At 36.4% G+C, this 23,391-nt stretch overlaps 2 protein-coding genes and 1 long non-coding RNA gene across 3 annotated transcripts in view; 1 reads left to right on the top strand and 2 right to left on the bottom strand.

Moving 5' to 3' along the window:
- The window catches only part of LOC149773710 (uncharacterized), a 34,023-nt gene extending 31,084 nt beyond the window's left edge, over positions 1 to 2,939 (bottom strand). Inside the window, exon 1 of the mRNA XM_089946171.1 lies at positions 2,924 to 2,939. The gene's annotated coding sequence lies outside the window, so the exon portion shown is untranslated. The remainder of the gene's footprint in view (positions 1 to 2,923) is intronic.
- LOC149773709 (baculoviral IAP repeat-containing protein 7-like) overlaps positions 1 to 10,136 on the bottom strand; it is a 118,539-nt gene extending 108,403 nt beyond the window's left edge. The window contains exon 1 of the mRNA XM_089946169.1: positions 10,021 to 10,136. The gene's annotated coding sequence lies outside the window, so the exon portion shown is untranslated. The remainder of the gene's footprint in view (positions 1 to 10,020) is intronic.
- A 3,860-nt stretch (positions 10,137 to 13,996) lies between these two features.
- On the top strand, positions 13,997 to 16,341 carry LOC149773708 (uncharacterized). Its single transcript, XR_016417328.1, has 3 exons — positions 13,997 to 14,679; positions 15,364 to 15,534; positions 16,221 to 16,341. It is a non-coding gene; the product is annotated as an uncharacterized LOC149773708 (long non-coding RNA).
- The last annotated feature ends 7,050 nt before the right edge of the window (positions 16,342 to 23,391 follow it).

Here is a 23,391-nt window from a genome sequence, read left to right as displayed (position 1 = left end):
ACCTGATTCGTGATTTGGACTTATCAAAGAACAAGGCAGAATTGCTAGGATCAAGACTCCAACAATGGAATCTTCTAGAAGAAGATGTCACAATTACTGCATATCGAAAGCGCCACCAGCAATTGGAGCCTTTCTTCAGAAAGGAAAGTAATCTGATATTCTGTTCCGATATTGAGGGCCTCATGAATGCTTTAAAAATCACTCATGACCCACAAGAATGGAGACTATTTGTGGACTCTTCGAAACTGAGTCTCAAGGCTGTGCTTTTGCACAATGGAAACATTCTTCCATCTATTCCAGTAGCGTATGCTGTCCACATGAAAGAGACATACGATAACTTAAGGCAGCTACTGAATTCCATTGAGTATAACAAGTACAGCTGGCACCTCTGTGGTGATTTGAAGGTAGTTGCCCTTTTAATGGGACTGCAGCAAGGATATACAAAATACATGTGTTTCTTATGCGAGTGGGATAGCCGAGCAAGGGAAATGCACTACATGAGGAAGGAATGGACTCACAGGCAGAATGTAGCCATTGGAGAGAAGAATATCCAACACCCAGCTCTGGTTGAGGCTCAGAAAATCTTGCTACCACCCCTTCACATCAAACTAGGTTTGATGAAGAACTTCGTGAAAGCCATTGACCGGACTTTGCCAGCATTCCGATACCTGCATGAAAAATTCCCTCGACTCAGCGAAGCAAAGATTAAAGAGGGAGTTTTTGTGGGTCCTCAGATTCGAGAGCTTTTCAAAGATGACCGGTTCAACAACTTGCTGGAAGGTGACGCGAAACAAGCATGGAATGCTTTTCGCCTAGTTTCTACAAACTTCCTCGGAAATGTTAGGGCAGAAAACTATAAGGAACTAGTAGAAGACATGTTGATGAAGTATAAGAAACTTGGCTGCAATATGTCTCTAAAGATTCACTTCCTTCATTCCCATTTGGATTTCTTTCCTAGCAACTGTGGTATTGTTAGTGATGAACACGGCGAACGTTTTCATCAAGATATCGCAACAATGGAACAAAGATACCAGGGAAAATGGTCCACTACAATGCTGGCTGACTACTGCTGGACACTCCTCAGAGATGCTCCCGAACAGCTGTACAAGAGACAGGCGAAGAAATCTAAGATGTAGTCAATGACTTGATTTTTTATAGGTAGGCTATTACAGTTGACCTTTTACTATTGGAATGCATTTCGTTATGTCAACATTAATTTCTTGCAGATTACAAAAAAACTAGAGCCAATTTTGCAATTTGACTGTCATATTCGTGTTCAGCACATAAAAATTGATAAGAATTGACTAATTTTATTTCAGTAACATGACTTTTGTAAAAATTTGTTGTCCAGTGATATCACAGAAGCCGATTTACCCGATTTCAAGTTTCCAAAATACAACGCGCCAGAACTAAGAAAATCTCTTAATGATTTTCTCGGCCCATCAACTATCCTCAGACACGATAACGGAGAGGGTGGTAGGCATATTGTTCCATACAACGTAAATATTACATCGGTAATAGCAATCAATCTAGTGTGTGATGTTATCGAAGGGAGTTACCAGGTGGATACCAAGCAATCAAATCAGGCTCAACAAGGCTATATCCTTTATTCATTTTCACCAACAGCCCCTCCGGGATTTTTAATTATTGAGAGTCCGATTAATCCGGTCTATATGCGATGCCATAATCGGTTTTTAACAAGAATTAATTTCAGACTTACCGATCAGTCAAATAACCTAATTGATCTACAAGAGGAGGAGTTAGTGATCACTCTGTTTGTAAGATCATAAAGATTTTCATTGTAACCCCTTAGCAGCAGAGGGGGCAATGACATCAACGCGGTCGTCGCGCTTTTTTACCCGACGCTGACGACACTGGATCGCTGAGTGCAGAAAGTATATTAAACTAAATGACGTTCGATTTGCCCCCCCCCCCCCGACGACGACGTCGTTTTTTTTTTACCAGGCGCTGACGACGCCGGATCCGCTGAGTGCAGAAGGTATTAATTAACCCAAATGACGTTTGGGCCAAATGTCCGATTCGCCCCCTCTGCTGCTGCATTCACGGTATTTTCAGGGGAATTCCTTAGGAGAATATGAAACGTAAAACCATAGTAAGAGCTTTGATCATGTTTTGTTAAACTTTGGGACTTCCCAAGTTTGTACAGTCTGGTCATGGGTCAAATTGCACTGGAATATTTTTTAAAAAAAGACTGTGTCTATATACATATATGGTTCCTACCACACACCAACATATATGTATATACACACACACACACACACAGATATATACATACATACACACACACACACACACACACACACACACACACATATATATATATATATATATATATATATATATATATATATATATATATATATATATATATATGTCTGTGTGTATGTGTATTGGAACCCTTAACCTATTTAGGGCAACAATGAGTGAATTTAACATTATTACACGGAAACTGCCAAATTCATATGGAGTCTGTAATACATTCAATATATGTAATTGTCTTTGAACCAGAGGATTAATGGGTTAGGAAAATAATGAAAAGCTTCGTATTAAGTACATGCTTAGGTAAAGTATTCCTTGCACTAACTACTTAAGAGACACATCTGTGTCAAGTGTTGACATACCGAGAATGGTTCTTTGATTAACAGATAATTGACCGAAAAAAGGTAGATAGGAGTATACATATATCCTTGTTTATTGGATTGTAATAAATATCAAAAGATAATTCAAAATCCTTTTTGGAAAGGAATAATATAAAAATGTCGCTACAATGTAAAGCCTGCTAACTAACTAACATCAAGAAACAGTACTCGCAGATCTAAAGTGAATATTCCATGGCGGAAAATTAAAACTTACACTATTAACTGAGTAAAGAAGCTGACCATAAATAGGTACAATTACTCACCTCTTCCTTATATGGTAAACACGTGCCTGCACTCGATGAACAAAGCCTGAGAACCTATTTATAAATTGGTTATGGAACTTCGAACGCTTATCACGTCATAAATCAGCCGACATAAACTGTAACCCACTTGCAGCGACCATCCATTTCTGTCAGGGGCGGGGAAGGGTACGGGCAAAAGAGATAAAATGCTTAAGATAGCGGGTCGCGTGTGGATGCGTTTAATAACTGAATACGAAAATCCAACAAAATTAGTACATGACACTAATAACATTCTTATGACATGGTTGTATTAATATTGTTAAATAAGATAAATAAGATCGTCACATACAGTACAGAAAAATGGAATAAATATAACGAAAACTAAAATTTTCAAAAAGGATTTCCTGTATGGCCGCGGGCAGAACGATGTGAAGGATTGTGTCGCATGCAGCCCGCGGGCTGAGGGTTTGACACGCCTGCCCTATTCTACACGAGAATCAGTAGATCCAGCTTTCATTCGAAATAAGACCACTGTTATCTATGACGCAAATTAAACACGGAAAATCTAAATACATTCAAAGACTTATATTCCAAGGAGAAAATACAGAAAATAACTATGATTTATAAGAATTAAATAAAAATGGATTGCTGAGTGATCATTAGTTGCTGCTATTAGAAAGAGCAGATAAGAGAGAGAGAGAGAGAGAGAGAGAGAGAGAGAGAGAGAGAGAGAGAGTGGGGGTGGGGGTGTCAACTAACCTTCGATACAATGTTTCAGTGTGTCAGTCAACAATTTCCATTTCACGCCAACAGTGCACTTTTATCCACTCCGGATATCTTTATTTTATCCTTCACTTAGAACCAAATAAAGTACAATCACTCTAACATTAATGTATATATTTTTTCTTGTGTTATCATCCATGACCAAAGGACCAGGATTCCTTTAGCAGCAATCATAATGTACCCGCCACCATGGCAACAGCACAGAGACCAACGATAATACAACATTAACATGAATTTTTCTGGCCCATCTGTTTTCAAATGGTATCTTTATTTTCATTGATGCAATGTTTCATTTTTCTAACATTAAGATTTTGTTGTGTTCCTTGGCTAAATGACATTCCATCCTCTCAACAAACTTTTTTTCGTTCAATTTTGAACGAGGATTACCCATGGACGCTCTCCTACACATCAGTAAAGTAGCGTATATTACTGCACGATGTTAAAATTTCATTTATTCAATGACCTTTAAAAGCTATTCCATGAAACATTCAAATAATGTTTTGTTTTCAATTAAGTAATTCTTATAACATAATAGAATGATTAATAGGATTGCTTTTATGTATATGGTATAAATGCCATCGACAGGAGTATTCAAAATATTCGGAAGTGACGTAGAAATGTGTCACATGACATCGAGTCCAATATTTGTAAATACTCAGTCAATAGCCTATATAGCCACTAATAACATGATATCATATATGTATCAACCAAACTGAAAATACCCGTAATTGTGTTCTAGGATGACTTCTAACTTCATGTTATTCTTTTGTTTATATTGCAAGAAGGCAACTGTCGATGAAGTTTGACATGCATATACCTATGAGTAACCAGAGGTTTATAAGCTAGCGTATTAAATCAACAAATAAGATACAAATATGAACTTAAATAACTAAAATCGTGTAAATAATAAATAGAATAATGAAACTTTTCTCTGATTTGTATGGGACACTGGTTTCCTGTTTAAAAGACAACATCATGCTATCTGCGATAATTCATCATATCGGACTGTTCTGACGTCATTATTCTCGGCCGAGTCATACCAAAGACTTACAAAAATGGTACTAACAGCTGCCTCGCTCGGCGCTCAGCATTAAGAAGTTAGTGTTAGGACTGGTCGGCCTGGTGTCAGGATAATGTGACTGGGTGGGAGATCGTGCTACATGTCTGCGACATGATGCCCCAGTGCTTGATATCGCTATAAACTGCCACACTGCATACATCGTAGCGATATGACTGAAAAATTGTTAAAGCTACGTTTAAAAAAATCCAAATCCAAATCTGACGTCATTAACTTTTGCTTACGATTTTGTGTTCATTTGCCTAAGTACGGTAACAAAAGTGAAGTAGTAAACTGCATGTGTTTTAGTGTAATGTGAAGATTTTAACAGGAATTTTGAACAATGGTCTCACATTTTGGGAATAGAATATCAAGCATACGGTAAAGTATACGGTATTAGACTCACTTAGTGGGCATATAATATCACGCATACGGTAAAGCGCAAGCATTTAATATGATCAGAAATATATTACGAATACCATTGCTACAATGTTGTACGGAAAGAACACTCATGAACATTATTGGATGAGGCATGAGATTGTAAATCTATAAAGAACTATAAGAAGAATAAATAATAACTTTGAATTTAATGAAGAAAACTACCTCCAAATCAATGGAACCGCATTGGGTATAAAAATTACCCTTTCGTACGCTAATATTTTTATGGCAAAACTGGAGGGTCAGCTTTTAGCATCGGCTGAACTTACACCATACCAGTGGGTACGCTTTATCGATGATATAGAAATGAAGTGGCAACATGGAAGAGAAAATATGGATGATTTCATATCAAAGGCAAACAAGTTCCATCCTTTAATACAATTCACGGCAGAAGTCTCCAACTCAAACCACGTTTACCTGGACACAACAACCAGACTGGTAGAAACCAAACTTCATACAGACATCTACTCGAAACCAACCGACGAACACTAGTATCTCCTCGCAACTAGCTGTCATCCAAAACACTGCACGAGGAACATACGATATAGCCAGGCACTGATGATACGCAGAATTTGCTCCGACGATTAAACTTTCCTAAAAAGGTCTGAAGAGTTAGCTAAACATTTAATTTACCGAGGCTACGACAAAGACCGGATTGCGGAGGCAACCCAAAGGGCTAAACAATCAAACCACGAAGACCTACTAAAATATGGAGAGAAGGAAAAGGCTGATATGATACCATTTATTCTGACCTACCATCCAGACAACCCCAAAGTAGGTAAAATCATCAGGAAACACTGGCCCATCATGGAATCATGTGAGGCACTAAAGTTAATCCTCCCGAACAAACCTGTAGTAGCCTACCGGAAACCAAAACCCTCAAGGACATCCTAGTCAGGACGAAACTAACGCCAATCACTAATCAAGACTACCCTAATCAATCTGGCCTTTGTAGCGATAAAAGGTGCAAAATTGTCAACATATGATAGAAACCACGACATTTTCTAGCACAGTGACTACAGACAAACTAAACATATATGGCTCAAACAAATCGTGCAAAGCAGAGAATGCAATGTAGTCTTCAGCATGTCGGAGAAACTGAAAAACTACACAAAAGGATCAACCTTCAAAGATCTGATTGGCTGACAAAGAAGCTGTACAGAAGCCCGGTCGCAGAACACTTATCCCCTGGCCACACTTTCAGTGATACAACACTTATTGCAATAAACCCAACTGCAGTTCCGAAATCACGAATGAAAAGGAATCATACTGGATACGCCGCCTTAGAACAGTGAAACCAAGCGGTTTCAACCAAGAAGACTAGAAAAAGACAGCCATGCACAAATAAAATTATCTTTTTACAGCCGATGCATTTTCTTTTCAACAATTCTCAAAATTTGCTTAATAGCCTATAATTACCACTATAACAATGAAATATCCGGGATATAATTTGCGCTGACATGAATATATATATATATATATATATATATATATATATATATATATATATATATATATATATATATATATATATATATATATATATATATATTTATAGTTAGATACATTTTATGAGCAATTATTTGCGGAGTTCTTAATGAGTTGGACAGCTACGGTGGCCAAATGGTAAGTGCGTCCGCTTCGGATGCGAGAGCTCGTGGATTTGATCCCCGGCCGAGTCATACCAAAGACTTACAAAAATGGTACTAACAGCTACCTCGCTTGGGGCTCAGCATTAAGAGGTTAGTGTTAGGACTGGTCGGGCTGGCTTCAGGATAATGTGCTTGGATGGGACATGATGCTACATGTCTGCGGCATGATGCCCCAGTGCTAGACATCACTATAAAGGTGCAACACTGCAGTCATAGTAGCGATATGACTGACACATTGTTAAAACTACGTTAAAGATCCAAATCACACACACACGCACACGTTCGTTTTTCATTTCTAAACGCATGCAAAGGTATGGTATGCATACTTTCACACATCACGTGATACAGATACAAATTACAGGTATAACGTATACTTAGAAAATAAAGTGTGAGCATGATGACCCATTATTAGATCTTTTGCAAATAGAACTAAGTATATTTAAAACAGATCTAAATGACTTACATTATCTTCGATACACATCTCTTAAATGTAATCACAGATCTGACAGCTGAAGTAATCCCAGACCAAGAAGATGAAGTAATTCCAGATGAGATTTACTATAGCAATACACAAGAAATCAAAACAGTAACTTACATTGATAAGAATCACTACCCATTGACGAATAAATTTAAAAAAATCACTCGTTAGTATACAGTGGTACATAGGCATCGGTCATAGATATGAAAAAGGGAAACTTTTTTTGAACTGACCATTTAATGTCTTCCTTTAATGGGTGCGACGGATGTGCGCTGGGTTTTTCGTCTAAAACAAACTATTTCTGGTCTCCAGCACCTACAAATAGTCCCTCTTTATATGATTTGTTAAAGAGGCTAACTAATTATATGCCATCGTATTAGTTGGCGAAATATCTTGGGATAAAACTAAACGAATTACAGAACCACGCACCCCCTCTCGCCCGCTTTGAAAATTAAATGATTGACACGGTACCGCCTTATTTCTACTCTTCACTTGCTTCAATCTAAACACTTTGAATGTACACAAACTTTTTTAAATGGTTTCTAATGCATATTATTCGATCAAACGTAAAATAGAAAAATAATAATGTTTTAGGATATCGTAGAATCAACGTGTGTGTGTGTGTGTCTGCGTGTGTGTGTGTGTGTGTGTGTGTTTTCGCACGCGTTTCCGCCTATCTGATTCGTTATGGTGTCCCTCTCTGGTATATTTATGTTAGATATAGAGTTGAAAAGAAAGAGCAAAGTAGCCACAGATTTAAAGGTATTCCAACACGTTCATTTTTCAGTTTTTTTGAATAACCACGGAGTATTTATTTTTAGAACATCTGATCAATCAGAACGTACTTTAAAGCGACATATATATATATATATATATATATATATATATATAAATGAATGTGCAAATGGGCTCTGATCTTTCATGGTTGTATTATTTCTGTAGCAAATATTTCCAAACATAACAACAAAACAACTTGTAAAATCATTTAGATCCACTGTTACTATTGTTTTCCATAAACAAAAGCCACTCTGGTACATTTTAAATATAGGTGCGACCTTACACAGACCGTTCAATGTATAGCGAGTAGTCAGCTCCAGGTGTATTGTCATATTAATTGCTAATTAGCTGGCCAGATTGCCTACTATCTTGTTACACAAATGATGTGCTTTCTAAAATAATATTTCTTATACAACAAACAAAAATAGTCTTGGAGCCATAGAGTTGTAATTTCTGCCATACGTTTAGCATAGAGTGGGTGACCACAAGAGACTGATAAGGGGTGAGGGAGTAGCTGTGACTTTTTTCCGGCCCGAATGTTTAATATTTTTTATATTTGAAGTTCATTTTTTTACAGGTTAGAACAAGTATATTGCTATATGCCGGGCCGGAAACGTACCACCCAAATAAAATTTCCATGTTTCCCAGCCTTCCCACCCACCCGATAACTAAATGACCAGTCCCTAAGTACTGGTCATTCTGTTTCTCACTGGTACAAACGGTAATATTTTAACGGATTTAGAATACTCCAAAATCATCTGTCAGATGTGTCTCTACGAGATTTGATAGATTTGATACTGGATTTGCTTCAAAGGATAGTTTTATTGTCAGAAACACTCAATTTAGCTGGCACCATATCATTCGTATTGCAATAATCGTTTATTAGTGACCAATGTTATATTTTCTAACTATTTGCATACTGAGCAAGTTTGACCATTGTAGTAGAAAAAGCATAGCATAAAGACCTCAAAGTGTAATGAATAGTGGGTAAATCCATATAAACAGAGTCGCTCCTGCACTCACATGACTTACCACTACTTTGTATTTATATAAGCAATGAACTAAATGATCACATAAACAAACTTCCATTTAGTTCATGGATGTACATTTCACACCTAATGAAATGCAAAATGAGGTGCAAAATGATCGTGGGACTGTATACGTTCCTTGGCTTATGTAGGGTGATTTCGTTTAAAACCAGGGGCGGATTAAGGCTCACTGGTGCCCTAAGCACTGACAAATCTTGGTGCCCCCCTCCTTTCCACGTACACCTGGGAAGATAACCCTAGGGTGCACCATGATCAAGAAACAGAACATTATGATCAATTTGCACTAGTTTTATCACCTTTTTTTAATCAAATCTTCATTCGTTTTTTCTCTTTTCACCCTTTTCTCAACTTTGTGGTGCCCCCTTTGGCCCTGGTGCCCTAAGCACGTGCTTAGTCTGCTTAATAGTTAATACGCCCCTGTTTAAAACTCTTAGATTTTAAACAATTCAAGCAGGGGCAGGGACGTCATGGGGCGGAGGGGGGGGGGGGCATTTGCTGTAAAATGTAAAATGGATGCTGCCTATATAGGAAAATGAACATGCCCGTCAAATGTTGCCCCCCCCCCCCCATCAAGTTGAAATGACGTCCATGAATTCAAGGACCCCAACTTTTTTAATTAAACACTTAAATTAAAATGCATAGTAACACTTTGTAAGTTCTATCAGAAGAAATACTTAGTTTTCAGCTAACAGCATCCTGCCTAACTGCGCAAAGCTTTCAAAACAAAATCTTACGTCTCTACCTTCCATAAACTGTAGTTTTGACCAATTTGTTCTTTGATCCCACCGACACGATCCTGGGTATGGTTTTATCCCCGTTATGATCAATAACAAGCACAGAGGTATCAATGCCCTAATTGACAATTTCACATAAATTCCACATACCTTCTAAGTCCTTTTGACGGATTCTGGCTTTCACTACAGCGTTCCCATTAAAGATTGTTCAGCTTTAAGAACAGGGTTAACTCTCCTATCTGCTTGCAATGAGTGCAAGAGGTGTATAAACTGCTGATGTTAGCAACCGCATTTAGTCTTGTAATGCAATATGCATGGGACAGGCCATTTCATTTTAGGTGGTACGGGTGAAAGCTGTGACTATCTTACGAATAGGGATAATTTCATCTTTTTCCTCAAGATAACTTGTTCAACCCATTTAATGGATATATGTTTCGCTTTTGTTTCTTTTGTTGTTGCAGTGCGTATGTTCAAGTTTTTGAATATATTTGTCAGAATAGACAACACTAATTATAGAACGTAATAAACTGAACTGGCTAGAAATAGTGGACATTTACTCGGTACTAATGTTTAAACTAATGATATTATTCTCGGCAGGAAATAGTGGGTGTTTTGGATTGCGTAATAAATTGATAGAAAGTGATACACCCAGACCATTTAATAGTTAATAAGATTTAAATGCTTAGCAACGCGTAGTAATTTATATCTGAAGAACTACTTATTCTATCCTTAATCGAGCACCACCCTCACCGCCACACGCGCTATGATTTTAAACTATAATAACGCATCTGCTTTCAATAAATTGGAGTTTTTAACTAATTTCAGGTTGTAACCCCTAGCTAGACTTTGACGGATGCTGGTGTTTGCTATAGGCTTTGCATAAATCACCGTTTGTTTGTACCCTTATTGATTTCAGTAACTAAAATCTTTAACGTGTAAAAAAAATGCACACAGCTTAGTGATATCATTCATTGATTTATAATTTCTAACCTGGTCGAGAACAGGGAAGCCCTAACACGGCATCTTTTGCGTGTTTCATGCTGTACGCCCTTTCCATACTAACACAGAGCCATATTGCGTACACTATGGACGAGACTATTTTTCTTGGACAACATAGTGCTGTAGCATCCTATGCAGTAATTGACGGATAATTCCGTAAGTAACGATAAGGTTGAGAGCTGAGACTTATAGCCCTTCCCACATATGTGCATAGAAATTACACCGCTTGGTAAATCCAAGAGAAAGGCAAATTTGCAGTTGACATTATTTTCCTTTGCTTGATTCAACATTGTAAATATCGTAAGCAGACGACGTAATATTTACCTTTTATATACATAAATGTGTAGGTGTGTATCCACCCGACCGCTCCGATGGCCAAGTGGTTACAGCGTCCGAGTGGGACGCAGGTGGTCGCGGGTTTGAACTCCGGCCGAGTCAGACCAAAGACATAAAAGTGGTACTCGCAGCAGCCTCGCTAGGCGCCCAGCATTAAGAGATTAGCATTAGGACTGGTCGGCCTGGTGTCAAGATAATGTGATTAGATGGGAGATGACGCTATATATCTACGACATGACGCCCCAGTGCTAGACATCACTATAAACTGTAACACTGCAGACGTCGTAACGATATGACTGAAAAAATGCTAAAGTCACCCCCCCACCCCACCCCACACACACTCCTCTTCGCCTCTTCGCTGAAAAGGAACTTGTCCAGGAACTGGCAATGAGCGGCGAGTATGGTCGTCTTTTACACTGAAAACTTCCTCTTGGTATGAAACGCGCAGACCATAACGGTGTTAGGGCCTCACCCACCATCCCCCGGTCATAATCAGGTTTGAAATTATGAATCATTGAATGAACTGACTTAGTTATGTACATTGTTTAAATCTTGTTTATGCTTTTCGTGTCTTAAATCGGTAGGTTGTATAAACAAACGGGGAGGTACGTTCAGACTGTAGTTCAGACATGACTCGTATTTGTGCAGAGGTCTTATCTCTCCCGTATGTTTGCATTAGACTGCAGGACTGGTGCACTGGATGCTTCTGGCGGCTACATTTAGTTTTAGAGCAATATGTAAGGGGCTGACAGCATTTTAGGGGTGGGGTTGGAATGGGGGCTTTTCGAACCAGGATATAGTTTTGTAATATTTTTATCTCTTAATTTTTAAACTAATATAATGTATAAAATATGTCCCTTTTTGTTGTTGTTACTGTTGTTGTTACTGTTATTGTTGCTGTTATTGTTGCTGCTGCTATACATCAGAGATTAAATGGCCGGTCCTAATGCAAAATACAGAGGTTTGCTTTTATTGGGAGTGTATTAACACTGTTTATCTTCTTTTCAGTGACGGTATATCTCAGATAGCAAGGTATTGTATCATACAACACTAATGATATAACCTGTTTTAAAGTGTACTGGCTAGAATCAGTGCTGCATTGATTTTGTATTAAAGTAATGTTTAAAGTGATACATTTTTTTATTCATTATAGATAAAAATGGAACGAAATGTTTTTATTATTTTGGTGTAGAAATTAAATAATTTACAGCAAGTTAACAGCAGGGTTTTCACTAGAGTGTGGGTAGGATAATGTAAAAAAGTAGATAAGTGTAATTTGGTTTATTATGTACAAAAGGACTAATTTAGAGTAATTCACTCATCATGGATTCCCTCATACAGGTTTTCAGAGCCTCCCTCGGTGTCTTTCAACCACCACCATCCCATTTTTCTACAATGTGTCCAAATTTGAAAAGTTAGACCCCCTCCCGTCCCAACTCCAAAATCCCGAAAAGAAAGCAGAAGCTGCCCCTACTGCTCCAAATGTTCTTATTAATGCAGATACATGACAATGATCAGCAAAAGATTTCATCTTGCGTTTTAGCTGAATATTTCATCAATTGACTTTCAAGCGTATTTTAATACATGTGCTGGAATAAACAATTGGACCCAAGAGCTGTGTTCATCTGGTAGTGAGTCTCAGGAACCAGCCTAATGGGACACGGACACGGACCTCCATATTATAAGAAGATCATGGAGACATTAGAAAGAAGGTTGGCGACAAGAAACTTTAAAATAAATCTACAGTGTACAACTAAAACGTCCCTTTAGAAGAGACCCTGAAACACTTCTGGAATTGGGACAAGAGTTACGCCACCTTTTCCCCCAAAGTTACCATTAGGTGGCTGACAACTTACTCGAGACACTGTCAAAGGAACATTTTAACAGTTCTTTAACAGATATCGAACTTAAAGTGCCATACCAGTGTAGATAAAGTAAATACAATTTAATATTATTTGAATAGAAAATCAAGTCTGGAAGCGGTATAAAAAAACAGAGAAAAAAAAATTCGCCATAATAACTGGGAAATACGCTCAGGTGTGTTTTCGAAATTAATACAAACCGGACAAATTTTATCGCTCGGTAATTTCCGGAATGTGTGGATCGCCTGACGTCATATTTTGAACACATACATTACTTCCGTTTCTATCGAAACATAAACAAAGCACTTGTTCCGTTCCATATTAGCTAGTTTGAAAAGTTTTATCATCACAATCATGCCAAGAAGAGATCGTGGAGGTACAAGCAAGGGCAGCGGGGTCAGGTGTGTTACAGCAAATTGTTGGAATTCAAATGCTGATGGGTTTTCCATGCATTCCTTTCCGAAAGACCCACAGGTGCTCGACACGAACTTGATGTTAAAAAAAACCAAAAAAAAACAAACATCTAAAGGAAAAAAAATCATACAGAGTGACAAAAATACCTTAGATTACCCCGATGACCCGTTCTGACATAGGACCCTCTCTATCATAATATATAAGAGAGAAGGTACGGAACTTCCAAAAACTTCGCTCCACCCATGACCCTCGATTTCCTTCTGCTATTTCCGTCTTTAAAGGCACACGACCATACTATATGGCTTGTTTTACTTCTGAGATATTTTTCTATCCATCAAGCCACATTGACTTTTCTGCGTTGTACCAAACTGAAGTTACGGGCTCCGAAACGTGCGATTTTCGCGAAGTTTATCATTGTGGACACTTCCGTGCTCATCTGAAAACCGGTGACAAGAGCGATATGGACAATGTTTTCAACTCTATGGTGCATCCCTTCTTGAATTACAGAACAGCGGTAGATGCAAAAGTAAGTTGTTTACTTACCATTAACTCGATTTAACTTTAGGAATCCTATTCCATGCAAGAATTATACATTGTCTTGTTCACTGCACAACACATCGTAAACATGCATCTCTATTTTCAAAATAGGCGGCACTAACGTCAACGCCGAAATATGATTGGCTCAAAAGGTTATACTTATTATCATAGGAGCACGGAATGGGGCATCGGGGTAATCTAAAATATTTTTGTCACTCTGTATGATTTTTTTTCCTTAATTTGATTGTGTTTTTTTTTTTTTCTTAACATTGAGCACCTGTGGAAAGACCAAGCACTTCGTCGCAGGTGGACAGATTTTGTAACAATCAAAAGAGCAAACTGGGATGGTCCGACTGAGTTTTCTGCCCTCTACTCCTTTCATTTCACACCAGAATGCTTCCCATTCGGGTTTAGATTTGATGTTGAGCATATGGGTAGGGCACCAAAGAAAGTCAAACTCAATGATGATGCTGCCCCGTCATTCCACTGAGTGAAGGAAACTGACAACCAAGCCAAGGTAACTGCAAATGTATCAGAAATTTCAACACCAAAGCATCAGCTGTGTAGGCTTGAAATGTTGTCACCATCAGAGGAAGTAAATTGTTAAGTGTCACCACCAAAGAAAGGAAGAAGGGGCTATTCAAAGAGAGAAGTTGCTTGGGTGAGTTTTTAATGACATGTACCATATTATATCTATGATATTCAACAGATCAGTCATTGCAACATTTCCATTTGTACCCTGTAGAACGTTCTTTCATAGTTGTCAAAACAAATGCAGTAAATATATAATCAATCAAGAACTGAGATATAAACAGTGGATAAATATTGTCACAATTTTCATGTTGCCTTCAACTTTGTTTGACCATGTGAATAAAAAAATCTTTCTGCTGGTAGATTTAGAAGGCCTACATATATTTTTTATTGTTGGACAAATGTGTGAATCAGATTACATATAGATATTTACAGACATGATGAGGTTTATTGCCATCCGCAATTAATACAAATCTGAATAACACAACATGTAGTAGAAATTTTACAATATTGTGTTATGATTTTTTCAGTGGTGGTGGTGTTGTCATGTTCAACAATGTTTCAGTCGTATCTTGGCAACAATCGTTTAAGTCCATCAAGTTTGTTCAATTAGTAGATCTATTTCTTATTGATCAATGATATTTGGTATGCAAAAACATCTTATGGAGTACATGTCATATAGGTATGTGACTTTGATTTAACTGTATTGGTCTAGTAATTTATTGAATTTAGATACATCTTTGTTAGTGCACACTTTAATTTTCATGCAAGATAGCATAAAACCAAGCTTTGGTGAATATATTTTATGACATAGGATCTAAAGTATTTGAAAAGCTTGAAGAGATTGTGACAGCAGACAAATGAGAAAATATGTACCGATACTGTAATCTGGACAACAAGCTTCAGCATTGGAGGGATACAACTCTGTGATCAATTATTTTGCACCAAAGATGATTGGTTTCTCCTATCATGGAATGCTCTCAAGGTAAATCTTAAATTATTGCACACACAAAAATACAGATTCAGGTTTTTCAGTGTTTTATTTATAGTCCAGTATATTCATCTTCAAATTAAATCATAGATATCAAGATCTGATCTTTTGATATCCTACAATGTAAAATTGTATAACAGTTTTTAGTGTTTTGGAATGTTTGCAAATGAAGTATCTATAAAAATAAATTATATACTGTAATTTGCATCTTTATTTACTTTGAAATAGGCTTTAGCTAGCTGCGTTGCATTTTAATGAAAACAGCCAAAGAGAGAAAGCATGCACTAAGGATGTAATAGCCAGATACAAAACAGTGTATCCAAAGTACAAGAAAGGAGAATACACTGTCAGGAAAATCCTTGTTGACTCAACATATAGCAAGAATATACATTAGTAATTAATGAACATAAAAGCATATATCACTTAGAGATATAAATACTGTTGTACTAAGTTAAGTACCTATATTATTTTTTTAATTATTAAATTCAAACAGTAAAGGAAAATATTTGTTCAAGTTAACACTCCTTTAATTTTAAAGGTCATGAATTTTCCCTGTGGTAAAATAATACAAATATGCAAACAATTGTAAAGACAAATACTTTTAATTCATGTATTAATTTCAACAAAAGGTTGCAGTTTTTGGCTTGTACAATACAATACATATTAAATTTAATTTACAGATTATGTTGAATGTCTGATGAAAACAGCATTCACAATTGGACAGGTGTCTCACATGAATGATGAAGGAGTAAAACTTATGGTAGATGTATCACCACCATTATGTAGTCTGTATGAGAGGCCTGACATACAGGTTTAATTGCTGCCAGCCTCATGAAAACCAGTGTAGTTCAGGTTTTGATCAGGAAAGGCAGTGCGGATCCTCTGAACAACACATGATGGAACGATGACCCTCACTTCCTTGCCAAAGAAGTGAAAACACCACCGAGAAAATTGTCTATATGCTGTATACCGATGTCTTCTGAAATAATAATTTGAAAATTGAGTTGAAATAAAATATGCTTTATGCATTAGATCAAATTTGGAAATAAAAAGTTTTAGTAGATAGTATTAGTAGTGGCCCAGTGTGATTTATCATTATTTTGTCTATCAGTAAAGTTAAATGATTCCAGTATAACCTGTGCATGCATATATATATATATATATATATATATATATATATATATATATATATATATATATATATAACCATCTTATTTTTCGACACAAAAAATAAAATAAAACAATATTTGTACATGTATATGTGTTGTTTTTTGGCATGATTCATCAGTATCACTGGTATAAAGGTTAGGCAGGGTAGGCCTCCAAAACTTGGGTTCAATCCAAGACGATGTCATCAAATGACTTGAAAAAGTGGTTTATTTATTTGCTGTATTAACAACCCCAATACTATGCTGTCAAGCATAGATCATGAAAGCAAAATTTGTGAAAACAAAAGAACATGAAAAATTACTTAGACATTTTACTTACTCATTTCCTTGTTCTGGATGTTCTCCAAATTGTTGTCTATTTTTTTCAATCGGATATTTTACATTCGAATTTTGAATATATATTCTCTTTCAACAAGAAATGAACCAATAAATGTAGATACACTGTTGTGGCACTTTAAGTTAAGAACATATCAGGCGCGTAGCAGTTAGAATTTAATATCGTAGAGCTTCGGTGAAAATATTGGAGGAGATAGTATGAAAGGTTATGATGCCTGCTACAGGCTGACGTGAGATCAAGGAACTCGCCAATTCACTAAAAGTTGTGAACGTATCATCTGGGTTGAAAATGGAAGGAAGGGAATATCTTGTTACAAGTGCCGAATAATATTGCATTTCAGAAGGATCACACCAAAAGATAAACCCAAACATTCCTATTCGTAAACTATGTGCGACCAACTCCACGGGCTAAGGGTTGGACCAACAAGTAGAGATGCAAGATCCTGGGGTGTACCTTCTGGGATACGTTCATTTTAAATAGACACATATGTTACGGTTACTATGACAGCAAAAAAAAAAAAAAGACCCCCCAAAAAAAAGTCAAGATAGGATGTCACAGAAATATCAACTTCGTTTACAAGAGTTTACAGGACGTGGTCTGTGCAGATGGAAAACCGCTAGACTCAGTGGTTTACTACCATGCTGGAATGAAATAGCAGACGAAAAAAATGAAGTCTGAAATGTATTACCCAGGTTTGATCAATATGAAGTCCACAATTGACTTTGGTGTCTGAGATACCAAAAATGTGATGCTACAGTTTGTCGTCTTTAAAGAATTGTCCCCTATAAACTGATGAAGATTACACTGGAATTTTCACACTATAGTAAAACTGGAGTCCATCTGAGGATTCGAAAATAAAACATAAATAAAGGCAGGCAAGGACATTATTAAACCAAAGTAAGTTGCGCCATAAGAACCTCTACAAAAGTCGATTGAAACGGGATAGATTCGCTTGAAATGGGAACAGTTCAGACCGGGTAGATTGGTCTGGGTCTACATTCCACAGAGGAAAACAGAAATGTGAAGGTAGTAGCTACTGTTATGCTGGAAGAGGCCGTTGTAGGTTTTTTAAATGACTGATTGATTTAAAATTAATTGTAATGTGTAGGATTAGGGTCAAACGGCAGAGTGATTGAAGTTGATAGAATAAACCCCGTAAAAGCCGAGATAACGATATGTGATCATGATATTAACGATAAACATAATAATGGTGACGACGACAATTACAAAGATCACTCAGGATTTAAAGATCGACAATGTCATTACGCTGTGAAAAGCAGCGCATCGGAAAAACTACCATTTTCTTACCGGAGTAAACCAAAGAGAATACCCAATTAAAAGAAATTTTAAAATGGAAGAACACTAAATTAAAATGTGACTTGTTTGAAATATTCGGCTGGATGCCGAATGCGTGGCTATACGTTTAGAACTCGTCAATTGTAACATAGGCCTTAATTATCCGGGAAAACAGAACTTCATTTGCAGCAATTATCTTTTTATAATAACTTAAGAGCAGACATTTATCAGAATAAAAGACACATTGAAGTTTTAGTGTGAGGACAGTAGCTGTATTCAGAGGCATGGTTAATCTGTAGAAAGGTATCTCTGTTTACTTTGTAAATATTTCAGAAAGCTAGGCTGCAATAGAGGTCAAATGAGTTCAGTATTAGTCTGATAGCACCGGAAACTGGGAAAAACAAATCTGATAAGATCAAAAGCTGACGCGCATGTTCATTAGGGAAAGGAAATGTATGGAACGCCAGAGCTGTCTTAAGATGAGAATATTTATTATATGCTGTGCTTTTGTACTTATATGATGTGCAAACTTCTTTATATGCTGTGCATTTGTACTTATATGATGTGCAAACTTCATTATATGCTGTGCATTTGTACTTATATGATGTGCAAACTTCATTATATGCTGTGCATTTGTACTTATATGATATGCAAACTTCATTATATGCTGTGCTTTTGTACTTATATGATGTGCAAACGTCTTTATATGCTGTGCAAACTTCATTATATGCTTTGCTTTTGTACTTATATGATGTGCAAACTTAATTATATGCTGCGCTTTTGTACTTATATGATGTGCAAACTACATTATATGCTGTGCTTTCTTTCTTATATGATGTGCAAACTTCTTTATATGAAACTTCATTATAATGAGATGGCCCATAGCTGCCGCCAGAATACAACATCAAAGTAACATGAATCTGTCATCAACTTGTTATTAGCAAGTGTGAATTTCATTCATGTCAAAATTAATTGCTTTTAGACTCCCAGCTAACTGTCCAGTTAGGATGCCCCTATTTCAGTCCCCTGTGTTTGAAAGCTAGCTTTAAATATGGGATTTCAATATTGTATTGTGCATAATAGACTGTAGGTGATATTTTGTACCAAAATTTGATTCACAGGCACTCCACTTCCGAGGCGGACGCTATAACCACTAGGCCACTGGAGCGGCCTGATGTTAAAGAAGAAAACTATTCGTCCCCGACCCCAAAATATATATCGTGAGGAGATTCTGGCGTACCAAAGGTTCGAATTCGAAGGGTTTAACCTTATAAGAACAGTAAAGAGTTATGTTGGACAATTTTAAAACACATTGCCAAAATATTGAAACTTTGTAGACATGACACATAAACATTTGAGGAAAGGTATTTGAACATATGATTACAGCAATATCCTTGAAAAACTAATATAGATAACTTTTAAATATTTAGCAAAACAGCTATATCGCAATAAACATATTATGATCATCTCTGATGATTTAAACATAGCAAACAAATCGTACAGTCATGAATACTGCTTGGACAAAGATGGATAGACAACGCATTAGGTTAAGACAACATGATCCGGACAAAGTCAGGTCGAGGTCAATTATTATATATGTAGATCCAAAACATCGTCATTAGTGGGACACTAATCAATACATGCCGGCGCATAAATTAAACAGAATGAGTAACTAATCAGCAAATTAGATTGGAAGAAAATTTGTTGTTTTTTATATAAACAACAGTTGACTTTTACAATGATTGTGCTCAATGAATGGAGCGCTGGTTATTCCATATATTTGAACAACCATTTCAAGGTCTACAAGCTAGCGCCAAAGAATTCAAGACGAAAAATGATTAATAGGAATGGCAAAAGATATGTTTGTCTATGATTACAAATGCTTAAATCCAATTTATACTAAACTGTAATGCAAAAAAAAAAAAAGAAAAAAAAAAGACCTCCACCCAACCCCCAAAAAGTATATGCTATTCAGTACAGGAATGTACAGAGTTATATACAGCTAGGTTCAAAACTAAAAACAAAATTAATTCTTTGAGGGTGTGCGTTTTTAACAACAGCTTTGTTTTTGATGTTACTGTGACCATAACACAAATCTGACATAAAAGGCAACAAAAGGATCCGAACCATATTTTTTTAAGGATAAATAGCGGCATCTCTTTGGTAAACAAATTACAACTATCAGAAAAAGAGGAACAATTTAATATGTACAGAGGAAACTGATAATACAGAAAAACATCATAAATACCGATCATTTGCCAAAAGAACAACAATTGATAAGACTTAGTAAATGCTAGTTTGAGGAATAAGAAGATCCAGTAGACAAAATCAATTTACCATGAATTTACAGTCTTCGAGTTATTCATTTGGTTCAACCACACGGTAGACACAACCGTAGTGATATAATTATAGCTCTTTTGACTTATACTGAGATAAGTGTATGTACGTAAAGGTAGAAACATTTTACAGTGACATGAAGTTTGACGGTTCTATAACTATCGTTGCTATTTGTTAAAGGGAAGAGAACGTTCCACGACGTTTTATGAATACGCCGAACTGTATTCCAATAAGAGATTTTTGTGTGTCAAGGTGAAGCCTTTATTCAGTTGGTTCAACCACAAGGTAGACACAACCGTAGTGATATAATTATAGCTCTTATGACTTATACTGAGATAAGTGTATATACATAAAGGTAGAAACATTTTGCAGTGACATGAAGTTTGACAATTCTATAACTATCGTTGCTATTTGTTAAAGGGAAGTGAACGTTCCACGACGTTTTATGAATACGTCGAACTGGAGATTTTTGTGTGTCAAGGTGAAGCCTTTATTCATTCTGATCTGACAAAGACCAAAGGATAGTTTGCAAAGGACTTTAGAGACGATAATTGCAATCAAGAAGCATTTGACATTTGATATGTAAACCGAGCGCTTCTTCCGTGCAGTGAGAATAACCAAGAGGTGAATTTACTCATAACAGCAATTTCCTTTATGTATGACAAGAAGTTTTCCTGGTTGACAACATAAATACATTACCCTACAATCAAGTCACAACCATGTCATCGAAAAGCATTCAAGATCCCTAACACTTGTGTCTTTTGCTCCGTATTAACGTGTCTCAATTGCCCCTTTTCATTTTCTCCTGAATAGCCTGGCTTCCTCAGAAACACTTTTGTCTTCGGTTTTACCTACTTTTGTCCTTTTTGTACAAAACGTTGTATAATATCTCTGACTTTTTCATTACAAAGGTGCGTTTTTGCATTAACTCCAAATGTCGACCAATGAAATCGAGTGTGGCTATGCTAGATACCGCCTTTACTATATTGTCACAATTACTAGTTATCAATCATAAACATAGTATTTTGTTCTTTGGTGACTCTTAGTACCTATCTCTGTGTCTATTCGGACCACCTTGTTCATTAGACATTTCGGATAGAAATAGTGATGTTATCCAAAGAGTCTCTATTCAGCTTTTTTTCCTTCATACCAACGTAATTATAGTCTTTCCACAATTAGTCACTCCACAAATCATTAAGTCATCAAGTTTTGTAAGGAACATTCAACAATACCTAGAACACAGTTTATTTTAGTTGATTGTTATGAATGCTGAGCCGAGCTCTAGCTTCGCCGATCATATATATATATATATATATATATATATATATATATATATATATATATATATATATATATATATATATATATATATATATATATATATATATATATATATATATATATATATATATATATATATGTGTGTGTGTGTGTGTGTGTGTGTGTGTGTGTGTATTACTTTCAGGAGCAAGCTATGTTAATGCACCATTAAAAAGCAACCACAACATGCTCGCGAACAATATTAAAATGGCATGAACACGGCATAATAAAAAATGGAACATAATTTGTTTGTGGTAGAATCAGCAAATAACAAACCGCAGCAACAGTGCCTGCAAGTACTGGTGGTCGCCTGATGCGATGTGTTCCTGAGGAACATCATCATCATCATAGTTCTCATTATGTACATTTTTACTAACTTTGTATTCATTTTTGTCCTCTACCATTTCCTGTCGTAATCACAGCTGGCTTATAAATTTGTTGAGTATCGACATGTAAATAAGATTTCAACCTAATTTAAACGAGTCTTTTGATTTCCTTGAATTGCTTTTACATACAACAGATCTTTCACATAATTGTTGAACGCGTATGCAAAAATTTCTTCATTTATATTATCTCATTTTCATAAAATATATAGCTTAATATTTGGTCGATAACTACTATGTTTCCCCTTATGCATCCGCAATCGCTTTTCGGTGAAATTTTAAAAATGTCACGGATCAAATTAAATTGTTTCATATACATTTCAATACTGACAAGATTCGATGCATCTTAATCAAGCAGTCATTTTCAAATCTGAAAAGGGACTTCAAATATGAAATATGTTAACTCATTTTACTAAATCTGAACCGCTCAGGTGGCCTAGTGGTTAGAGCGTCCTCCTCGGATGCGGGAGGTCGTGGGTTCGATCCCCGGCCGAGTCATACCAAAGACTTACAAAAACGGTACTAACAGCTGCCTCGCTTGGCGCTCAGCATTAAGAGGTTAGTGTTAGGACTGGTCGGCCCGGTGTCAGGATAATGTGACTGGGTGGGACATCATGCTACATGTCTGCGGCATGATGCCCCAGTGCTAGACATCACTATAAACTGCCACATTGCAGACATCGTAGCGATATGACTGAAAAATTGTTAAAGCTACGTTAAAAATCCAAATCACACACAGACATACTAAATCTGAAAATATTGTGCATGTTAATCGCTAGTAAGGTATGCAACAACTAGATTAATATCATCTACACAGTCAAATTCGGTTAATTTAGCCAAATTTGCACATTACTCAATGCTCTGTATTTTCTCAGAGATTCATCAATGTCAAATTTTAATGAGTATTACTCACACATTCTTTTGATAGTAATATAAACTAAATTTTTTGGCACAATTATATCTCGTGAAAGATGTTGGTTACATCATTAAGCATTTATTGTATATCTGG

This window comes from Sinohyriopsis cumingii, unplaced genomic scaffold, assembly GCF_028554795.1.
Source record: "Sinohyriopsis cumingii isolate HCF-2022 unplaced genomic scaffold, ASM2855479v2 utg000622l, whole genome shotgun sequence".
Classification (NCBI taxonomy): Eukaryota; Metazoa; Mollusca; class Bivalvia; order Unionida; family Unionidae; genus Sinohyriopsis; species Sinohyriopsis cumingii.
This window is presented reverse-complemented; position numbering and strand designations above follow the sequence as displayed.